The sequence below is a fragment of the Emydura macquarii genome, unplaced genomic scaffold, assembly GCF_026122565.2.
Source record: "Emydura macquarii macquarii isolate MOO-44397 ecotype Brisbane River unplaced genomic scaffold, CSIRO-AGI_Emac_v2 contig_3530, whole genome shotgun sequence".
Lineage (NCBI taxonomy): Eukaryota > Metazoa > Chordata > Testudines > Chelidae > Emydura > Emydura macquarii.
In genome coordinates, this window is record NW_027133667.1 from 4391854 (window position 1) to 4406667 (window position 14814).

The following is a 14814-nucleotide window of genomic DNA, read 5'->3' on the forward strand; positions in this document are numbered from 1 at the left end:
CAGCAGTTGTGAAGCATTAGTGTGCATACACTTTATACAGACTAACAGCTTTATGCTTTTATATTTAATCATGTTGAATCATGTTTAATCATGCATTGGAGAGTACAGATCATACGAAACAACAGAACATCCTAAACACAATGTCCCTCATTAGCTCACCTTTTCATTGGATGATTATCTGTGTTCTGGCTGATTGGCCGGCCTGCCAGCAGGTAGGCAGGGTCCTCTGCCTCTTTGCTGACCCTGCCCCTGCAGCAGCCTCCTTCATCTTAATCTGGTGCAAAATAGCTCTCTCCACCAGTTGCCCTTTGTGAGTCCCTTTATAGATACCAGTTGGGATCATCTGCTTCCTTTGTTCTTCATTTTGGTAATTTTCTATTAGTTCCAAAGACCCAAACTCCCCTACTTCAGACAAGTGGAGGAAGCATCTTCTGTCATGCAGAACAAACCTATTGTCCAAAGATGTTTTATTCTGAACAGATGCTTGAGTGCTGGTTACTCTCCATTGTCTCTGGCCTGGCACAGACATGACATGTCCCTGTTAACTCCTGGGGATCTGCATACATAAAGGCTTCTTTCCAGGACATAATAATTTCATGATATAATTTCATAAAATCATTAAAAATTCAGAAGTGGGACTAACAGAACCCCCAATTCATCACAGTCACATTTTCCTCCAGGCTGCATTATCCTCTCATTGTACATTGTTATATTGTGCTTACTCTTTGTAACAGCTGTGTTCAAGTCCAATTCACCCCCAAGGAATCACGGTGCAGGAGGCACCATTATCCAGCTGAAATCGCACAGAGTGTTTCCCTATTAACTTTGTTGCATGCAAGGAGGTTGGTCATGGGTGGAGGGTATAATAGACCAGGTAGATCAGGTAGCCGACAACGACCCGCTGTGTGTAGCTGTATGTACTAGTCTGTTCACACATGGCTCTGCCTCTGTCATAGCTATTGTATATCATTTAATTAGCCCGAGAGAAGAATAGTATCTGTGCTTAACATGGCCTTCATTTTGGCCAGATTTGGGATGGTATGATTTGGAAAAAGAGAAGCCAAAAAGGCCTCTTTGAGTCAAACCATGCTCCCTTCCTCAGACCCTCAACAATCTAAGCACATGTGGTGCACAGATGTCTATTTCAGAAGGGTCAGATATGACATGTAGGCCAGATTTGGCTGATATGATATATTTCTGGAGCCCACGTGACATTTTCAAAATCTAAGCTTTCATTAAAAAACAAGCAAACAACCCCTCCCAGTAAGTTTCTAGCCCCTCGTGTCTGTAAAGAAAACCTTCCAAATGTGAACCGAGTGTAAGCACTGCAGTGATAGCCGCCCGACTGTGCAGACAGCCTGAAAAAAAAGATGCAAAGGGGCTAGTACCACTGTTCCTCATTAATCTGACTGGAGCATCAACTTTAAAGCCCACCACACATGACCCTTCACTTTCACTGATTATTTCAGTGGAGGAAATGGAGGTCAGAATGCCAGGGTAGCCCACTAGGGTGGGAACAGAGAGTGGTGGAAAGGAAGAAATGTAGAAAAAGAGCAGAAAACACTCACAGAAACAGAGAAGAGAAAAAGAAACAGAAGAGAGAAGGAGAAAGGAAGAGACGAAATGGGCAGAGACAGTGGAGGCCTCACAGAGAGCAGATTTTCTCCTGAGAGATAAGTGTGACAAGCAGGCACTGAACAAATAATAAGTGATATAGTAACTAAGCATTCAGTTACTACACCAAGGCCATATTCTCCCCTTGATCTCTTTGCAAAACTTTCTACTGACATCAGTGGGTGTTCCACTATGGAGCATATAGTCCCCATGCCAGCCCACCGACCATCCTGAAACATAGAATTCATCTGTCTCCTCTGAAAGAGTGTGACGCCCTTGGTCTATTTTGCCTCTGGAAGCACTCAGAGATGCACCATCACCATATCACAGGTGGGATAAATTGCCATTGTCTTGACAAATCTCTGATCGACCCTGTGACTTTTGTGAGGAAGCTTTCCCCTTTAAACTATGTTCAAATAGAAGCTCTGTGAGGGCAAGTCTTGTTGCAGAGCAGTAGGTCTGTTCCTCTGTGCAAGAGCACCTCTGATCAAGTTTTCCTCCATGATCTGAAGCAGGAACCAGAGCGATCAGGAAAGCCCTGCATATAAATATCTTGTTTAGTTAGTCTAATAAAGGTATTACTAACAGCCCTGCTTTGAGGATTTATTGGGGGATTTCAGTAAGACAGTGTTAGCAGTGGAATTATATTCATTCTCTGGTAAGAGCTTGTCTATGCGAAAGAAAATAACGTTGATCCAATCCGAGATATTTTACAGGATCAATGTAATATTCTCCTGCATAATCACAACTGAGGGATTACAGCCCTGCCCTGGGAGTGACAAAGGACTGCTTGACAGATCACAGCCTCATTCATTCTCATTGTTTGAACTATTAAAATATAATAGAAATTTTAGAAGTGCACATACATACATATGTATTTTAAATAAACCAGAACGCCTTCAGGCAATAGGGATGATTTCCAGTCCGTTGTTTTTAAGCAATATTATGAACTGCATTTATTTTTCACAACCAAGCTACAGGCTCATACTGTGGCATCTTGGTGTGACCTTGAGATACTTCCCCCTGAAAGCCAGGAAGAATATGTACATGAAACGGGAGAAGAGATCTGCAGGGGGCAGTGAGGAGGAGAAGAGAAATCAATATACAGCACAAGCTATATAGTCCAAACACCATGGGGGACATTGACTAAATTTGGGTAAATTGAGCTTTTGGATAATCCAAAAATTTCTCCGGTGGGGGGGGCGGGTGCGAGTACTTCAGATCACAGTGAAAACGGGGGAATTTAGAGCATATTATAATATGGAGAATAATTTATAATACAGCAAGACTTCCCCATTGGTTATGCCTTCTTCATTGGTAAAAAAATCTTTACATTTTTTAAGGGCCCAATCCTGCCCTCATTGACTACAATGAGAGTTTTGCCATTCACTTTGAAGGATGAGGCCCTGTATCCTTGTGGCCATATCTCTCTTTCTGAACTCACCCAAACAATCCCGTTGACTTCAGTGAGACTTACTCATTTGAGTAAGATAAGCATGTGTGCGAGAAAGAGAGATTGTTTTACCGTGTGTGATTGACTGGTTCCCTTGGATTTGCACTATCGTGTATATATCTCAATGAAGGACAGAAAGGGAAACCTGTGGGTGAGGAACAGCATGACGGCTTGGCTTTTGATAACATCACAGTCCATTTGAACTCCAATCTTGTGGTTTCAGATGACTTCAACTCCAGGACTGTGAAAGTTATTTTTGAAAAAAATCTATTACAAGTGACGTTTAAAATTAGACTGGACAAAGAACATAAGAATGGCCATACTGGGTCAGACCAATGGTCCATCTAGCCCAGTATCCTGTCTTCCAACAGAGGCCAATGCCAGGTGCTTCAGAGGGAATGAACAGAACAGGTAATGATCAAGTGATCCATCCCCTGTCACCTCTTCCCAGCTTCTGACAAACAGAGGCCAGAGACACTTCAAAGCATGGTTTTAGGAAAAGTATTAGGAAAAAATACTGCAGGGAACATTCTGGCCCTGGCAGGGGATGCGTTAGATGACCTAATGTAGCAATTCATTTTCAGCTTCTATGAACAGATTGTAACTAGCCCTATGCATCTGCATAGAGAAATAAGGGAGAGGACACAAGAAACTTGCCCATGCCTTGTGACTCGCCATCGCATGGGAGCTCAGTCTGGAGAGCAAGGGCCTTGCCCTGCACAAAGGGGGCAGGAAGGAACCAGAAGAGGATAGGATTCAGGCTGTCTCAACAATGAACACTAGCTAGCAGAGCTGACTTGGCCTGGAGGGAGCAGTGCATGTAGTATCTTTTCAAAGTCCACCTTGACTTCCCATGCTCATGGAAGCACCGTGTTTATTCAGGAGGTCTCACTGGGCCTGCGAACCTCAACCATCCCTACTACAAGACTGTTTTCACAGCCAGCATCTATTCCCTATAGTTCCATGAATTGATCGGTTTTTGTTGCCTGAAAAATAACTGGCTACATATTGCTGATTATTTTTATAGCACATGATTACTTTTGCACTGTGTATGCCAGCAGGGGGTGAAGTGAATACAGCACCATGGATGGCATCGTTATTCATGGACAAGCTGGGAATGATAGAATTGCCAAGAAAAGTTAGCAAAAATAATCATGGTGCCTTTGTTACCTGAAACAATCAGTAATCAGATTACTTTTTAAAAATGCGATGCTGAGAAATAATCATTTACTGTATCAGCCCCGATCTTCGCAGCTCTTCTGATTTACTTATATCCCTGCAGTTCGTGGTTGCCTGTCAGTTATTCTGTTGGTGAGCCTGTAGAAAATCCATATTAAAAAAACATTAGGGGGTCTGTCTTAAACTCAGAAAAACCATGAAAATCAGAGTAAATCCACGCTGATACTCTGCCCTTCATTGCATAAGTTCAGGATGGGCTTTTATCCCAGATTTTCACTCTTAACTCTTAGTTTCCTGGCTCTTTTGCATTTACTCAGATCCTTGGTATTTTTAAACACACATACACACATATAACACTATGCCCCATTATGATTTGCATTTTAAAATAGTTCTCACTGTTTATCTATTTATTTCCATGATAAACTCTGATGGCTGCAGCTGGGCATCCTGAGGGCCATGTTCACTGAAGCCATCCCACAGCAAAATCTTGAAGATGGTGCACAGCTTTTATTTCGTTCTGCTCAGGCAAGACTCCAGCTGAAGTCAATGGCTGAAATCCTGGCTCCATTGAAGAGAATGGAAAAAACTCCTTTTGACTTTGGTGAGGCTAGGCTTTCACTGACTGTGTTGTCTGTGGAGGGGCTGAATAAAAACAGAGGAAGGCCTTCTGAATTAATCCTCCCAGCACAGGTCTAACCCTTTGAGTCCTGGGTTGGATTTTCCCTGTGGTAAATCAGGAGATAGGCCTAGAGGTAATAATGTATATAAAATGTAGGTGATCTGCAACATGTCCAATTCAAAATACATATATTGATATAATAAAAGCATCTCATCAACTGTCTTTCCAAATTTTATTTTGTTGGGGTAAGTACTTTTCTGTGAGTTGAGTAATATCTTTAATTTTTTTTTCTTCATTATTCTCATGGGTCAAAGAGGCAAGTGGGTAGATTTGGTGCCCAGGCTGATAAGTTTTCAGGATGTTTTTTCAAGGCTCTTTTAATTATATATATATATGAAATCAAAGAGATTTCATTTTTGTAATATAACATAAAATAACCTGAGAATTTACTTCAAGTAATACAAACCCTTTACATATGGGAATGTTGAGAGTCTCTTAACTAAAATGGTCCATCATGCCTCACCTTCTCTCTTAATTCTCTCCACAAATCTTACTTCACCTGTGAAAGCTACAAATGCTAATGTTCCCTTTAAATAGACAGCATCACTCACAGAGAGTATCACTCACAGAGAGCCTAGAACTTCCAAGATGCCTGGTGTACCAATTATCTGCATAGTCTTATTGATGCTCATCCTCTTCTGTCCCCTTTCCTAAAGTATCTATAATCATATCAAGTTATCTTAACCTGAAGCCTGATCCTGTGAACTCTGCTGAGTGTAATGCTTCCACAACAGGATTATTCACTAATGTAACTGCTACACTGTTAATGAGGAGCTAACATCAAGCCATTCGATTGTAAACTCCTTGGTGGTCTGATTCTCCACTCTTGTTACACCAGTTATATGTAGGTGTACCACTACTGAGATCTGGCTAAATATAAAATGATATTCATGTCATCCTTATACCATGCTATTGTGGTAGTATGTGAGTGTACACACACATGGAAACACGCACAGTTTGGCTGGAATAAGATATGCCATGTATTATTAGCCACCTGAATGAGACATTATTAACATCTGTAATATGCACTCTACAACTTTAATAATAATTTAAAAAAATCAAATATCACTTTAAAAAAAATTACTTGGTAGGGATTGGTTTCAGGTGCTTATTATTTCAAGTAGATAAAGTTAGACATCTTGGGAGGGTGTGTGTGTGGGGGGGGGGAGGGTTGTCCTTTCAATTCTGTGGAGTTATTCAGCAAGATGGCTGATACAGGAGCAAGATGTATAAATCAGCAAATGCTGCAAGAGGAACACTTAATTGAAGCTTTATCAACCGCCTGCAGAACCTGACTTCAGACCAGCACAGAATGAACCACAGTCCTGAATGGGAGGGAGCCAACAGTTTTCACTGACTACTAAACCCATGTGCATAGAAAGGATTTATTTACCCAAAGGGGGCAGAACACTGCTGAGCTGGGATGACTTGAACGATTCTGTTTAATAAATGTAAATTGCTAATTTCAGATGCAAACCACTATCTACATTTGAATTTGATAAGTACATACTTGTGTGCAATCTGAGTGATCTGAGATTTAATTTAAGAACATGTTACTGATATTATAAATCTATGGGTGATAGTAGCATGATGATGGTGACAAAACATATGGCAGAATAACAGCACATTCTAAGACTACAAAATTGAATTCTCTGCATTCTTATACTTGCTGGTTGATATCAATACAGTATATATAGATTGATTTATATTTATTTTGGATAGCTACATCACTTTACCATACATCTGTAAGTGTATATCACAAAAATATGTGAGTATATCAAGAGTATAAAACCTTGAGGTCTGACGTTGAAGGAAGAGTTGACTGAGTAACATTTCACAAAGCTAAAAACAATTATGAGCCAAATCAGGTGGGAGAAAGAATTTAAATTAAAAATTTGAATGAGAATTGGGAACTATTTAAGAAACTACTTTATTAAATGGACACGCCACAATTCCACAACTAAAAAAGAAGGCTGCACTGGTTTAAAAATAAATCAAGATGATTTAAAGGAAAAGTGAAAGCACCTATAATTTTTTTTAAAAAAAAGTATATATAACAAATGTAAGAAAAGGAAATTTGATAGTAAATAATGTAAATCAGATGCTAAGAATTGTAGAAAATTTATAAGGGAAGCAAAAGGACACAAAGTGAACTCTACTGGCAGCAAAGTTAAGGAGAATGAGAAGGAGTCTTAAATATATTAGGAACAAAGGAAATCCTAATAATGGTATTGGTCCATCATTAGATGGAAATGGTAGAGTTTTCAATAATAATGCAGAAGTAGGAGAAGTGTTCATCAAATATTTCTGTTCTATAGTTGGGAAAAAGCCAGGTGATGTATTTATGTCATATGATGAAGAAATACCCTCCATTCCAACAGTAACTAAGGAGGATATTAATCAGCAGCTACTAACGCTAGATATTTTTAAATCAGAAGGTCTGGATAACTTGCATCCAAGAGTTTTAAAAGAATTAATCAAGAAGCTCTTAGACCATTAATGTTGATTTTTAACAAGTCTTGGAACACTGGGGAAGTTCCAGAGGACTAGAAGAAAGTTAACATTGTTTCAATAATTAAAAAGGGTAAACAGGATGACTCTGGTCATTTTATACCTGTTATCTTGACATCGATCCAGGCAAAATAATGGAACAGATGATATAGGACTTTTTAAATAAAGTATTAAAGAAGGGTAACATAAATAATGCCAATCAATGTAGGTTTATGGAAAATACATCCTATCAAACAAATATGATATCTTTTCTTGATGACCTTACAAGTATGGTTTATAAAGTTAGTGTTGATAAAATATAGATTTCTGTAAGATATTTGACATAGTACTGCATGATATTTTGATTAAGAAATCAAAATGATACAAAATTAACATGGCACACATTAAATGGAATAAAAATTGACTATCTGATAGATCTCAAAATGTAACTTTAAATGAGGAATCATCATTGAGCGGCTGTGTTTCTAGTGGGGTCCCGTAGAAATCAGTTCTTGGCCCTGTGCTATTTAACATTTTAATCAGTGAGCTGAAAGAAAACAAAGTCATTACCAATAAAGTTTGCAGATGACATAAAGATTGGGGAGTGCTAAATAATGAAGAGGACAGATCACTGATTCTGAGTGACCCTAGATCGCTTGGTAAACTAGTGCAAGCAAACAATATGTGTTTAATATGGCCGAATGTAAATGTATACATCTAGGAACTAAGAATGTAAGCCATACTTACAGGATGGGGGACACTATCCTGGGAAGTAGTGACTCTGAAAAGGGTCATGGCGGATAGTCAGCTGAACATGAGCTCCCAGTGCAATACGGTGACCCAAAAGGCTAATGCATTCCTGGGATGTATAAATGGGGCAATACTGAGTCTGAGTAGAGAGATTATATTCATTTAAAAATTGCCAGTGATGGAGACTACACCACAACCCTTGGTGTGTTGGTCCAGTGGTTAATTACCTTCACTGCTCAAAAGTTGCATCCTTATTTCTAGTCTGAGGGCTTGTCTATTTGGTGGGGTAATGTGCTCTATGGGGTGTGATTTCTAAAGTGCATTAAGTGGTCTGCCTAAACCCTTCTGATGTGCTTTAACGTAGTGCTGTTTGAAAGAGTACTATGTTGGTGCATACTAGTGAAACTTTAGTGTGCACCAGCATGGTCTATATAGACCAATTAATGCACAACAAGTTAGTGCACTTTGGAAAATCACATCCCCTGCAATACCTCACCATGTAGACAAGCCCATAGACTAGAGAGATAACCCTGGGACCAACATACCAAGGGCTGTGGTGGTTTTCCATCACTGGCAATTTTTAAATCAAGAGTCGATGTTTTTCTAAAAGATCTGCTCCAGTTTATACAGGAATTAATTGATGGAAGTCCTCTGGCTCGAGTTAGACAGGGGGTCAGCTTAGATGATCACAGTGGTCCCTTCTGGCTATTCATTTAGAAAATATGAACCTATGAACATTAAGGAGTAGATTAAGAACTACAACAAAATGAAAGGCTGACGCCAACATTCCCAGGGTTTTTCTAGAGGGATAGGAGTGGGGGTGGGCCACAAATAAGATCATTGTAGAAGCACAGATTCTGACCATGATTTTGGTAGCTGGGTTGATCTAGTGCCATAGCAGTACAGTAATCCTGATGCTCTGTGAACAGTGGGCAATATTCTGCTGTCTCACTGATATAAATCCAAAGTAACTCTTAACTTCAGATGAGTCATGCTGAATTTACACTTGGGTAAGTGAGAGCAGAGTCTGGTTCAGTGAGTCAGCGTTGTCCTGTGGCATTGTCAGATATCCGCCACCATTTCTGTTCTCTGTGGGTGACAGAAGCAGGGAATGAAAGGCTGAGAGAACAGAAGGTAGAAAGGAAGGATAGACACCAGAAGATAGGTGAAAGCCAAAGGAGAGAGTGGTGGGGAACTCTATATCGCATATATGTATAAAAGAAGAAACGAGTTATTTTCCATTAGGGAGAGAAGGAAACAATATTAGACAGGGAGGAAGGCAGAGAGGGAGAGACTGAAAGAGAAGGAATGAATGAATAAAGAATGTGGAAAGAGAAGAAGAGCAAGAAGAGAGAGAAAGGCCTCTTAGGGATAGTGAACTTCCCTCATTGTTACCATGAAATACAGGAATAAATAAATCATTATCTCCCCGTAACTTATCTCCCAGCACAATGTAAACGAAGAGCAGAATGTTGTCACAGCAGGGATTTGATGCTGAACTGCAACATTACACCTAACCAACCCCTCCCCGCCCCCATCAGACCATTATGAATTATATGCCGAGTGCCTTGAATAGCTGGGGAAGGGCTATTCCGCACACTTTGAATGGACACCTCTGTTTTCTTCTGCAGGTCATGAAATGCAGCCCTCTACTACATCCCCCAGCTCAGCTCACAATCTACCACTCTATGCTAACTCCTTAACCAGACTTTCCTAGTGATATTTCACTTGACACTGAGCTCCTTTGCATCTTGCAGAGTTTATTTAAACACACTATATCATATAGTTATTTAATTTAATCCTATTTGAATATTACATCCTATGTTATACCATAATATTAAAATAGATATCAATGCATTATTTTAATTAAAAAATCTTCCTTTACTCCTTTACCTAGCCTCCAGGCTTCATACAATAGGCATACAGTCAGATTTTCAAGGACTCAGCACCCACTATCAGGGGCAGATTTTCAAAAGTGCTCAGCACCCAGCAGCTCCCGTTGTGACACTTCTGACGAGATTTTCAGGACCAGCAATCAGGTCCCGACTGAGGGAGTTGAAAGCCTGAAAATTGGGCCCTGTACCATTCCCCAGCTGAATGTATTATGGAGCACTGGTGTAGGGGCTGGTGTCCCATGAGGAGAATAAAGTCATAGTTGTGCTCTGCAACTTATGAAGGGGGTGAAAACCAAGCCCCTACTCTCCCTCACCCATCCCCCCCAAAACTGAACCCAACCCAGCCTTTTAGGTGAAAGAATAAATGTGCTGAATTCCTTCCTTTAGCATTTGGAACATTCAGCAATAATGCTACTTTCATATGGCTGGTCAGTTTAAAAGCCTATTAGCTTCATGCAGTACTGTTACTGTAGGGCATGTAGTTTAATTTTCAAGCCCCAGTTTGGAAGAGAGAGCAGGCATAAAAACAATTAAATCAAACAAAGGCAACACAAAAGTGAAAAGGAAACTGGAGCGTCTGCAGCCATTTTTGCTAGCTGTCTGCTTGGAAGAAGAAAAGATACTCATTCCTCAAGGGTAAAATTCACCTCTGTGCTGAAGGTCTTTGCACCACTTAAGCACTCAAACTAGAGTTCTGAGACTTAAGATGTTCACAGGCCTCTGTGCTGGTCCTCTATATATTTCCCCCTATCGTCACCCAATATGCTAGCAGTCCAGAGAAATTCACATTTCTGACAACAAAGGGTAAGGTGAAAGACATTTTCTTGCTGGTATATTTAGTTTTCTATGCCAGCCACCCAGGTACCTACATTATTACTGCTTATTGCTGGAGAATGGATGCTTTAAAGGACTAGTCATAGAATACAAAGCATTTCACTTACTGATTGTCTTACAAATCACATTAACAGTGGCCAAAGTTATTACCATAAGTGAAGTGTGTTGTCTCAGTCTGATTATCAGCAAATAAATGTCTCCCTCACCAAATCATGGACACAAATGGCACCCTTTTTGGAAGTCTTTAGTAGAGCCAGGGTCTCTGCGGCTGGACATAAACCTCTGCAGAAGTACCAAATTAGGAAAACATGTCACAAGTTTCATGCTTATTTACAGGTTTCTTTTTCCAGAGAACAAGAATAACGAAGCTATAGAGGGCTATTGCAGCAGAGTGTGAGTTAGAGCAACCCTTGGGGGCTGCTTCAACTTATGCCAGGGACTGCTTCAGTCCCCAGGCAGTCTCAGTATCCAGGAGATGCGAAGGTGGCATAAAGCCATCGTTGCAATCTCTGCCTCCATCTTGGCTCAGCCAGAATAGAGAAGTGGAGCCCTGGCTGTGCTTCTCACATCAGTTTTTTTACCTTGTGTTTCTGTGCAACAAAATACTCAGCACTTGTGCTGTGCAGGATCTTTCCCACTGGGATTAAAGAGAATGGCTGACCGTCTTGTGCCTTTCTGAGCCACACGTTCACATGAAAAGGTTATATTTGTAATCTTTCTGCCAGTTGGAGTCGGCAGCAACAAGGGCCGGGTTCAATATCTAGGGATTCCTTTCAACAATACAACACAAAACTGGCTCGAGCCTCCACCCAGTCACCTGGGACAATTACATCCCACCCCTTGGGTGCCTCTAGAGGCCATGCTTCCCCTCTCGCAAGCACAGAGACTGAGTGTAGAAAAGAGACTTTTAATAAAAAGGGGAAAAGGAACCCAGCATTAACTTGGGAAAACGCTGCAAGCAGGATCCACATGCATAAAACCATGAACAAAACACCCATCCCAGTGTACATGGGGCAGTTTCCTTTTGCTTCAGGTTCTTAGGTCCAGTAACAAAAAGTTCCTTTAGTGTGCCCCTCCCTTCACAGCGTCTCACTCATAGCATTCAGGCACAACTGAATGCTGGCTGTCCAGAGACAATTGTGTCTACCTACTGACAGCTTAAAAAGGTAGGGTGGAGGGAGATGTCCCCAGAGGCAGAGAGGCTCACAGACAGGAGCACCGTTTTCCTAAGAGTCACAGAGGATAATGGGGGCATGGTTCTTCTTCCACTCACACTGAGGTAAATCAAGAGTAACTGCACTGACCTCACTGGAATTACAAAGGCATGGAGTGGTAGAAATGAGAGGAGAATGAGACCCCGGAGGTGTGCTGAGAGGCGGAAGGAGCTGATCAGCCTCCACTCCCACTTGCAAAATGGACACTCGGCACTTGTGGTTCTCAGAGCTGCAGCTTTTAGGAAAACAGGAGGGCTTCAGCATGCTGGAGGAATCCTAGAAAGGACCCGCTGGTGAGGAAGTGACCATTTAAGATCATCAGGAAACCCCCTGCCCCCAAACGCATTAATACTGCACGATGGTTGCAAAAATGAAGCACTCAAAGCTCAGGGAGCCTGATTCTTATGCTAAGATCCCTTTATACTGCTCTGGCAGAGCCTAGAGGCCAGGCACTGAAAATATACATAGTAAGAGACAGTCACTGCCTCCAGGTATACAGTGTAAATGGAAAAGACAGACAAAGGGTGGGAAAGAGGGTAGTACTATTATCTCCATTATACAGATGGGGAACTGAGGCCCAGAGATGTTAAATCCCAGATCCACAGAGGTATTTAGGTACCTAACTTCTATGGAAATCAATGAAGCCTAAATACCTCTGTGGATCTGGGTCTGTCTTGCCTGACGTCACAGGTGAAGTCTGTGGAAGAGCTGGGAATTCAATCAAAATATCCTGAGTCCCCCTCAAGTGCATGTGTCACAGGACCATCCTTCCTCTCTATGTAATACAAATAATGCATTATTCCACGAGGTAATACATTGTAAATCTGAGTAATGTCTCAGGTTTTACATCGAACAAGGGAATAGTAAATACTACAGCTGTACAACATGGCTGGGTTAATATTGTTGGATCATTCTTAACTTTTGGCACATCCTGACTTTTGACAAGCTGATCTTGCAGCCTTAATGTTACATAAATGCTGGATTCTTGCATTTAATTTTCTAGGGTTTTTTTTTAAAGGAAAAAGAAAACAGGACAAAAATGGAAAAAAGTAATTTAAGATCTGGACATAATCAACTTTCACAGTTTATAAGCTCTGTTATAAAAGCTTGTAAATATCTTGCTCCACTTCTATTCATCCTGTGCAGTTTACAATCTCTCTTGACTTTTGCAATGGGTCATTTAAGCTCATTGGTCTGTATCAAAGCTTGAAAACCCTATAATTAAGCTCAATTGGCATCCATTCTCCACAGCTGTGTATTGTGTCACAGCAAACATCAGACAGACGGACAATTATTCTCGTTTTTCATTTCTAGCTTTATTTTTCTTTTCTGCTATTTAAAAATGCAAAGAAAAGTAAATTCAAACAGAAATCTTCATTCAAATAAAGTTCAATTGCTGTTGTAGTCAGAACAGTGAATTTGAAAAAAAAAAAAATGACATCACTGGGGTACTCTCTTTCAGTGGCTTCCAGTTCAAATGTACTTAGTTATCAAGGTGATTTTTTGGACCAGCTAGCCCTTTAAACTCAATTTGGGATCTGGAAGTCAAACCGTGTCCTTTTTGGCTCATGCATAATCACCCATAATAAAGATTCTGCAAACAGAATATAGCTGACAAGTTGGTAGTTGAGACATGAGGCAAAAAAGAATCTAGCTCACTGGTTCTTCCATAGTTGAATTAGCTCTGCCATGCTAATGGGTAAAAACTTAATTATGTCTGTAAAGCAAGCAGAGATGGAATGGGCTGAAGACAGTCATAGAGCAGATCGATTAAGCAAGAAGGGACCATTTTTGTATAGCCCATTGTCTCACAGATGCACTTTTTCTTAGTCAGAAAACTCCAGCCCAGCTTCATTCATGGGTATACACTGGCTTCCACCAACATAACCTCTGGGAGAAGTGCCTCAACAGTAGAAACTCCACCAGACAGGGTTTGTAGTAGCAGAAGGCAGCTTCAGTTACACCTCCTTTGGAAGACGGGGGGCTTCAGGGGCCCATAGGATTGGTGCCATCTTGGGAAGGGGTCTTGGTCATGCTGCCTGAGAGGTGGGCTGATTTAGCAGATCTCCTGTGAATCCTCACCGCAACTGAAATCTGCTCTCTTCCCTGGAACAAATCCTGAAGCATCCCCTTCTGCCCTGTTTTTGGGTGAATCCCCTGCAGGTGCAAAGGGATGAGCTGGCCTAGAGAGATGTAGTCGGTTTGGGTGAATCCTGCATTGCAAGTTGATCCTCTTTCTTTACTGGGCATTGGAACTGCCGCAGCTATGGCCCTGGACCCTGAGCACTGTTCCAAGATTCCTGTAGGGTGCCTTTGTATATCTAATGCATGTGTTCTGCAGACTGACACAGTCTATGGCAGAAGCTGTCAGCGTTCTGTGCTGCAAGTTGCCATACTCCATTTTTCTGGGGCGAGGCGAGGACATTGTTTCAGCTTTCCCTGAAATCTTGCTACTCTTCTACTGGGTGCTAAGGCTGACCTTTAACATTAGTTTAACCCGATTCTCATGTATGTAACGCATTGAGCAATTGGGGGAGAAGTGGCAGGACAGTCTTCTCAGACATTGGTCCCCTTACATGAGTTTCGAGCATTTCCCATTGGCCACACCTTGTTTGATGGACATAAGCTAGAGGTAGGTATTATTATATTTCTGCATTTTGCTCTGTTCAGTTTCTGTTTGGAGAAATCCAAGACCTTGGGTTTTGC